The 7,548-nt window shown below is 33.8% G+C and overlaps 1 pseudogene across 1 annotated transcript; it reads left to right on the forward strand.

Moving 5' to 3' along the window:
- The first annotated feature begins 2,168 nt into the window (after positions 1-2,168).
- Positions 2,169-5,400, forward strand: LOC310732323 (ATP-sensitive inward rectifier potassium channel 1 pseudogene; annotated as a pseudogene). The gene is made up of 2 exons (XR_014538159.1): positions 2,169-2,243; positions 3,907-5,400. The product of XR_014538159.1 is annotated as an ATP-sensitive inward rectifier potassium channel 1 pseudogene (transcript).
- Positions 5,401-7,548: the final 2,148 nt, after the last annotated feature.

Genomic DNA, 7,548 nt, shown 5'->3' on the forward strand with positions numbered 1-7,548 from the left:
ACAGTAATTTATTCGCAAACTTGGTTGCCTATGAAGTGTTGTAAAATGAATGTGAAACAAAGTTTTGTACTACATAAACGAGTGCTCGATGCACAATACATCAGTGTAGCTCAAGACAGTCCCAATCAAGACAGCAATGGGATTTGAACATGTGACCTTGTAATCTGCGAGAGACAGAGAGAAAGCGCAAGAGTGTAAAGGAAGGAGGTAAGTCGCTTAACCATTGCTATTGATATTTTCAGCTAAATTAGCAGCAAATTTACTGGTTTATGTGTTTGTGGGTTTTTAAGTCTTTTATATATATTAATTTCATAATAATATTATATTAATATAATATTATATATTTTTTTTACAGAACTAAAAAAGTTACAGCATTTTTCATGTAACATTGTAACATTGTAACAATGTAACAATGTAACATTGATGAAGTGAGAAATCCAACATAAACATAAACATAAACACATTTGACATTCACATTCTTTTGGCTTGTTTATGTAGCATGAATGTAATTTTTTACATATTGCATATAGATATTTTATGTATATCTGGAATATTTGGAATATAGATGGTGCCTATAAAACATGTTGGGGGGCCGGTGATCAGTATGTATATAATATATTGAACATGGCTTCAGGAGATATAAGAAATATTTCAGTGTTAATACATAATCGCAAAAGCATTTTAAATATTTTATGCTCAGAGCTAGTGTACAGGTTTATCGGATGAGGAACTTACGAGATGGGGAAAGGATCCTATTGTTTGCCTTAATTAATTAATACTAATAGTTTCCTGTTTTCAGAAGAGCACTTGTGAATGATAAATGCAGCTTCTTGTAAACGCCTGTACATGTAACTGGTAATGCAATTACTTTTTTTTTCGAACTTTTTCGACGCTCAGTTCCTTTTAAAATGTTTTAAATAGGTCAGTGTCAAAAAGAGTTTGACATGAATAAATGTCTAATAATTATTTATTATATAATAAATATACATCCATTAATATAATATAATAATGATTGATTAAATTAATGTTTAAAACACAACTGTACATTATAAAGTAAGTCCAGGGTGAGTGAGGATATTTTAATGTTATAATTTATGATATAATATGATTCTATGGTTATTCTTAGTCATACCTACATTTTATAAACAAATATCTTTTTTATTATAAAATGTACTTGGTGTTAAAAATCAATGCAAAATTTATAATTGCTGTCAATCAATTAAAATATAATTTTTTTGGACATGGACAAATATGGATGCTTTATGCAAATGCATGTTTATGATTAGTGTAACCATAATTAACTAGAGCATGAAGACAAAATATTCTTGTAAATGTTTTTAAGTATTTATGATGTTTAAAGAGATGTAAATCACCAGGACACCAAACAGAACTTTTGCTATGTTTCCACACGGACGGTTTTAATTGCCGGATGTGTGCACCATGGCGGTTTTTGGTGCTTGATTTGAGACTTGGTGCATCAGTAAAATAAATATTAATTGATTAAGATTATTTTCCGGTGGAGTTTATTATTTTTTTTTAAATATCTGAGCAAAGAAAGGACATTGTGAGTAAATGTGCACGTAAATTAACACTTTCATTTTGACAGCCCTAATAATTATTTAACATTATGAAACAATTTTCTTATGTAAATGCATGTTTTGAGATAAATCTTTGAAGGACATCCCTAATGAATTGTGTTTACAATGAAAAGTAGCCCCTTAGTATCTTATAAGGAGGAGGGTGGATGAACAGGGCAGGGCAGTCACATACCACACAAACAAGGTGAGAGCAGAAGTGTGTGAAAAGACAAGGGAGTGACTGTTGTGAGTATATTGCTCTCAATGGCTGATTCAGTATATTGCGATCTCTCATTGAGTTCAAGATTTTACAGATTAAAATAGTTTCTTTTCGGCTTCTCCCGTTAGGGGTCGCCACAGCGGATCCTCCGCACGTTTGATTTGGCACATGTTTTACGCTGGATGCCCTTCCTAACGCAACCCTCCCCAATTTATCCGGGCTTGGGACCGGCACTAAGAGTGGCTGGGGATGGTTCCCTGACCGGGAATCGAACCCGGGTCGCAGCGGTGGGAGCGCTGCATCTTAACCACTAGACCACCAGGGGACCTATTTTACAGATTAAAATAAAAGTTCAAAATTAATTACCTAAAAGAGAGAGAGAGAGAGAGAGAGAAAGAGAGAAATCACCAATTTTCACTTTCATATCTACTAAAGAACTTTAACAGGTAAGTGCCATAGTGACTACTTTGCTACACAACATGAATTGCTCTTCAAAATTAAAGAAAGATAAAAGAAAGACAATACCTAGAACAGAGTTTGGTATTTTTTTTTTTTTACTTAAGTAATATTTATGAGCCTGGCTAGATTAGGTTTTTGAGCAGTAGATGATGCACTACTCAAAATTTAGCTACATGTGTATTTTATTGTTAGACAAATTAGAAATACATTTATATTTCTCCAGTGTCCTACAACTAATTTGCACATGGGACATTCATGTAGGACTCACATATATCTGCAAGTGCTCAGCAAATATACAGTTAAAGATGTTCTTCACAGCTGATAAACTAGTCGGTACGTTTTTTTTAATATATTAAGTCTAAAAAAAAGCTCTTTGTTGCTTTGTTAATATTGTTATTATTAATAGAGCATGACGAAATATTTGAGCAGAATCATTAGCTTATATCTTTTTAGACAGCAGATTGTCATAGTTGATATCTTTCCATGTGATTAGCATTAAATGCTGCATAAGACTCAGAAGACTGCTTGCTAGAATTCCCGAAGAAAAGCATTTAGGTTAAACCAGGTTGCTACTCTGAATGGTAAATACGCTGCCACTGGTTTTAACATGCTTGTTACTTTATTTAAACACTATAGTGTAGTATTCACATCACTGGAATGGTTCCCGCTGCTTGTTTACCTCCAATATTTATTTATTTATTTATTTATTTATTCATGATTACTACTACAAAAACTATTATTAGTATTATTAGGTGTCCATTATTATTTAAGACTGTTCTCCTGTAACACACTTAGCAATGCACCTTTGTCAATTCATGAAACTTGAGTCTTCAGGACCAGGAAATGGATGTACCGACGAAGTTTCTTGAATGTGCCACCTTGTGGTGAAGAACTGTAACAACTTGACCACAGCTCATGACCAAAGTTCAGAATTGGCATATGCACCACACCATATTCCAGTTTACCGCTTTGTTCCCATAACATTCTTTTTTATTCTGTTAAAATAATATTCTATTCTGTTTATACTGAAATAGAATAGATTTTAATATCGATACTGATACAATACAAAACATTACATTACTCTGTCTAGATCAGAATCAGAATACTTAATTTGAACGCACATGTCTATAAACACTTTTTTCTCAGAGTCCAGAATTTTTAGTTAAAGGTAGAATTATATTTTATCAAAGTAACAGTACACACGTCCTTTATTTAAGTAGAAGTACAGATACTCATGTTTAAAAGACTCTGGTACAAGTTGAAGTACTGACTACACCTTTTTACCTAAGTTAAAGAAAACAAGTTTAGGTTCTGAGATGTATTTAAGTAAAAAGAAAAAATATTGATCATGTCACCAAATAGATTAAAACTAAAGTAACGAGGCTGGTTTAAAAATGAAAGAAGTAGAAAGAACAGATATTTGTGTAAAAATGTAATGAGTGAAAGTAAAAAAAAAAAAATAAAAAATAAAAAAAGTTGTCAGAAAAATAAATAGTTAAGTAAGTACTGATACCAGGAAAATCTTAAATATTTAAGTACAGTAATTAATTATTTCATGCAGATGTTCTGTAAAAATGTATACAAAACTATGAAATTATCTTTTTCAGTGATATACTATATATGACAAAACTTATATCATCTTTTTTCTAGGTTGAGCCTCATGTCATTTGAAAATGATGTGTTACCTGAAAGAGATGTTCAGAAACTACCTGACCAAACGCAGACTTTGTCAAAAACGCTTGATAACCAAGGATGGACACTGTAACATTGAATATGGCAATGTGAGGTACAGCAATTGCTTTGCCTATGTGCTGGACTTCTGGACCACCATTGTGGAGATTCGTTGGTGCTTCATTTTTGTTTTCTTTGTGGCCTCCTTTGCTCTCAGCTGGTTCATATTTGGACTTCTGTGGTATTGGATTGCTCACAATAATGGAGACTTGGCATGGCAAAATCCACCAGCTAAACACAAAGTATGTTTACGTAATGTTGATGGACTGACCACTGCATTCCTCTTCTCTATGGAAACGCAGACAACCGTGGGGTTTGGTGGACGCGATATCACCCCATACTGCCCTAGTGCTATTGCTCTCATTATTATCCAGATTCTTTTGGGGACGATCATTAACTGCTTCTGGTGTGGAGTAGTTATGACCAAAATTTCTCTTCCCAAGAAAAGGGTCAAAACCATAGCATTTAGTGAGATGGCAGTTGTCTGTCCGAAAGGAGGAGACCTCTGTTTGCAGATAAGAGTGGCTAACTTGCGTAAATCTTTGATGATCAGCAGCCAGATCTATGGAAAGCTGCTGAGAACAACAGCAACACCTAATGGAGAAACAATCATCCTGGACCAGGTCAATGTTGACTTCCTGGTAGATGTTGGAAAGGATAACTTGTTTTTTGTATGTCCCTTGACTTTATATCATGTAATTGACATGTCAAGTCCATTCTTTGGGATATCAGTGGAGACTTTAAATCAACAGGAGTTTGAGCTGGTGGTATTTTTGGATGGAATAGCTGAGTCCACCAGCTCTTCTTGCCAGGTCAGAACTTCTTACTTACCTCAGGAAATTATGTGGGGTTACAAGTTTCTCCCCATTATCTCCCACAGCAAGGAGGGACGATATCGTGTGGACTTTTCCAATTTTGCCAGAGTGGAGCCAACAGTGACTGCCAACTCATCCACATGCGTCAATGATGATAACTATAATTATAACTGCTACACAAATAGCTTTGATAATTATAGCTTTTTCGTCATCACACATTATTAATCTCATCAATATTAAAATGTGAGTTTTGATGGCTAAGCTTTGGATGTTTTGATTATTTCGATATACTTAGTCATGAAACAGCCATTTGAAGTCCCATCATGTTTTATATTTCATATAATAAATGTCATTTATAGTACAAAAAAGTTAATAGATTTTGTATTATAACATGCACACACATGTTTTGGTTGATGATATTATGCTACAAATTAAATACTCACTTTGTTAATATTTTCTAAATCATTTTCAGTTATACTTGATTTACTGTTATTCTGTTATTATTGTGATACTGTTATAATAGAATACAATTTTGACCCATGTAAATGCTGAGATACTGTTATAGTGTACTTGCTGTACCATAATCTGTCATCATTAATTGCTCATACGGTTAATAAAATGTGTTAATAACTTTCCTGATTGTCACATTTTTCTATTGATGTTAATTCTTCCTAAAACTATACATTTTCATGAATTAAGTGGTCTATTCAAGTTCCAGATATTCTCTATTGCTGTGCTGCTGCCCACTTAGCCATGGATAAGCCAATAAGAATTTTATAAATCTAAAGATAAGCCAGATGTTTTTTTTTTTTTTGTTGGAACTGAAAGTCAAAATAGTCCTTATGTGATCATTAATGTTTCTTTAATCTCCAACAGACCATTACTTTAAATTCTTAACATTATCATAACATCTGAATGATTTTAATATTACAAAAATGTCCTTTTTTCATTTGGCAGACATGTTTGGAACGTTTTGAACACATAAGTATCTTGTTATGGTGCTGTTCTTCATGTATACAGTACCCTCTGAAATTCTGTTGCCTTTAATACACCGAAGATATTTGTGTTTGAGAACAAAGTTCTGATGATAGATCCGAAATTTATCATTTATTTCCAGGGATTTACATTTACAATAAAGTTTGACAACTTTATACATTGGCACCTTTAGTGGCAGACAACCCAAAATTTTGGAACAGAAAAAACTTAGTAATCTATGAATATATATTTATCTCTTGCATCAAGCCAACAAACCACCCACATCAGCAATGGTTTTGATGAGTTTATTATCTTTTCCTATCTACAAAATGACTCACTTTTTTTTTTTTAATTTTTTAGAAAAAACTCAGAGATTAAGCCAAGAGTACACATTCAACAACTTGGAAACAGGAAACACGTCATATTTCAGATATTACATAATTCAAATACAAATAATATTATATTTGAATCTAGTTATACACGTGTATTTGTCAGCACAATAATTAATTATATGTAACAGAAGGTTCTGCTAATTATCTTACATTCAATGGTGAGGAAGAAAAAACACCACGAAATGTTCTGTCTAAATTCACGTGTAAGAAACATAAACACAAATTATTCTTAAATAAATATTAAGATGAACGAGTTCCTGGACATCAAATCTGTATGATTTGTTTTAGAAGATCTTTATCTTTTTAGTAATGATGTGTTATTGTATTTAGTTTGCTTGTCTAATTCTCTGGGTTACTACAGAATAATGACATAACAACAAAACATTAACATAACAGAAACAGTCAACCACCTTGTAGTATGTCCAACAATAATTAATGAGCTTCCACGGCCTACCAATTTCCCCAAAACTTAACTAAAAATTAAATAACAAGATAGACAAATTTCAATCTATTGGAAACTAATGAACAGGGGCCCTTGTACTTTAAAAGCTGTTACATATTTACAGTTAATGAGTTTGTTAACTACAGTAGTGCTACTAAGCACTACTGTAGTTAACAAACTCATTGTAAAGTAATGGAGAGTGTGTTAGGGAAGTGAAGAAAAGAGTGCAGGCAGGGTGGAGTGGGTGGAGTAGAGTGATAACAGGAGTGATTTGTGATAAAAGAGTATCTGCAAGAGTGAAAGGGAAAGTTTATAGGACTGTGGTAAGACCTGCGATGTTGTATGAGTTTAGAAACAGTGGCATTGAGTAAAAGACAGGAGGTGAAGCTGGAGGTAGCAGAGCTGAAGATGTTGAGATTTTTGTTGGGAGTGACGAAAATGGACAGGATTTGAAATTAGTTAATTAGAGGGACAGCGCATGTAGGACATTTTTGGAGACAAGGTGAGGGAGGCGAGATTGAGATGGTTTGGACATGTGCAGAGGAGGGACATGGGGTATATCGGTAGGAGAATGCTGAGGATGGAACCACCAGGAAGAAGGAAAAGAGGAAGACCAAGGAGGAGGTTTATGGATGTGGTGAGAGACGACATGCAGGTAGTTGGGTTGAAAGATGCAGATGTAGAGGACAGGGGTTATGGAGACAGATGATCCACTGTGGCGCCCTCTAATAGGAGAAGTCGAATGAAGAAGAAGAAGAAGTAAATACTAAGATTACCTTCTGATGACTTTTCCAAGCAGATCAGGTTTGTGCACCGTATATATGTGATATTTGTATTCAGTATACATGGAGTCTTTAGAAAATGTTTACAAAATCTGTTGAATCTGGCCAGGGCAATTTGAAGATCTGAACCTTTTCAGTTGCTGCTAATTGACATG

The sequence above is a fragment of the Silurus aristotelis genome (genome assembly GCF_946808225.1).
Source record: "Silurus aristotelis genome assembly, chromosome: 10".
NCBI classification, from domain to species: Eukaryota; Metazoa; Chordata; class Actinopteri; order Siluriformes; family Siluridae; genus Silurus; species Silurus aristotelis.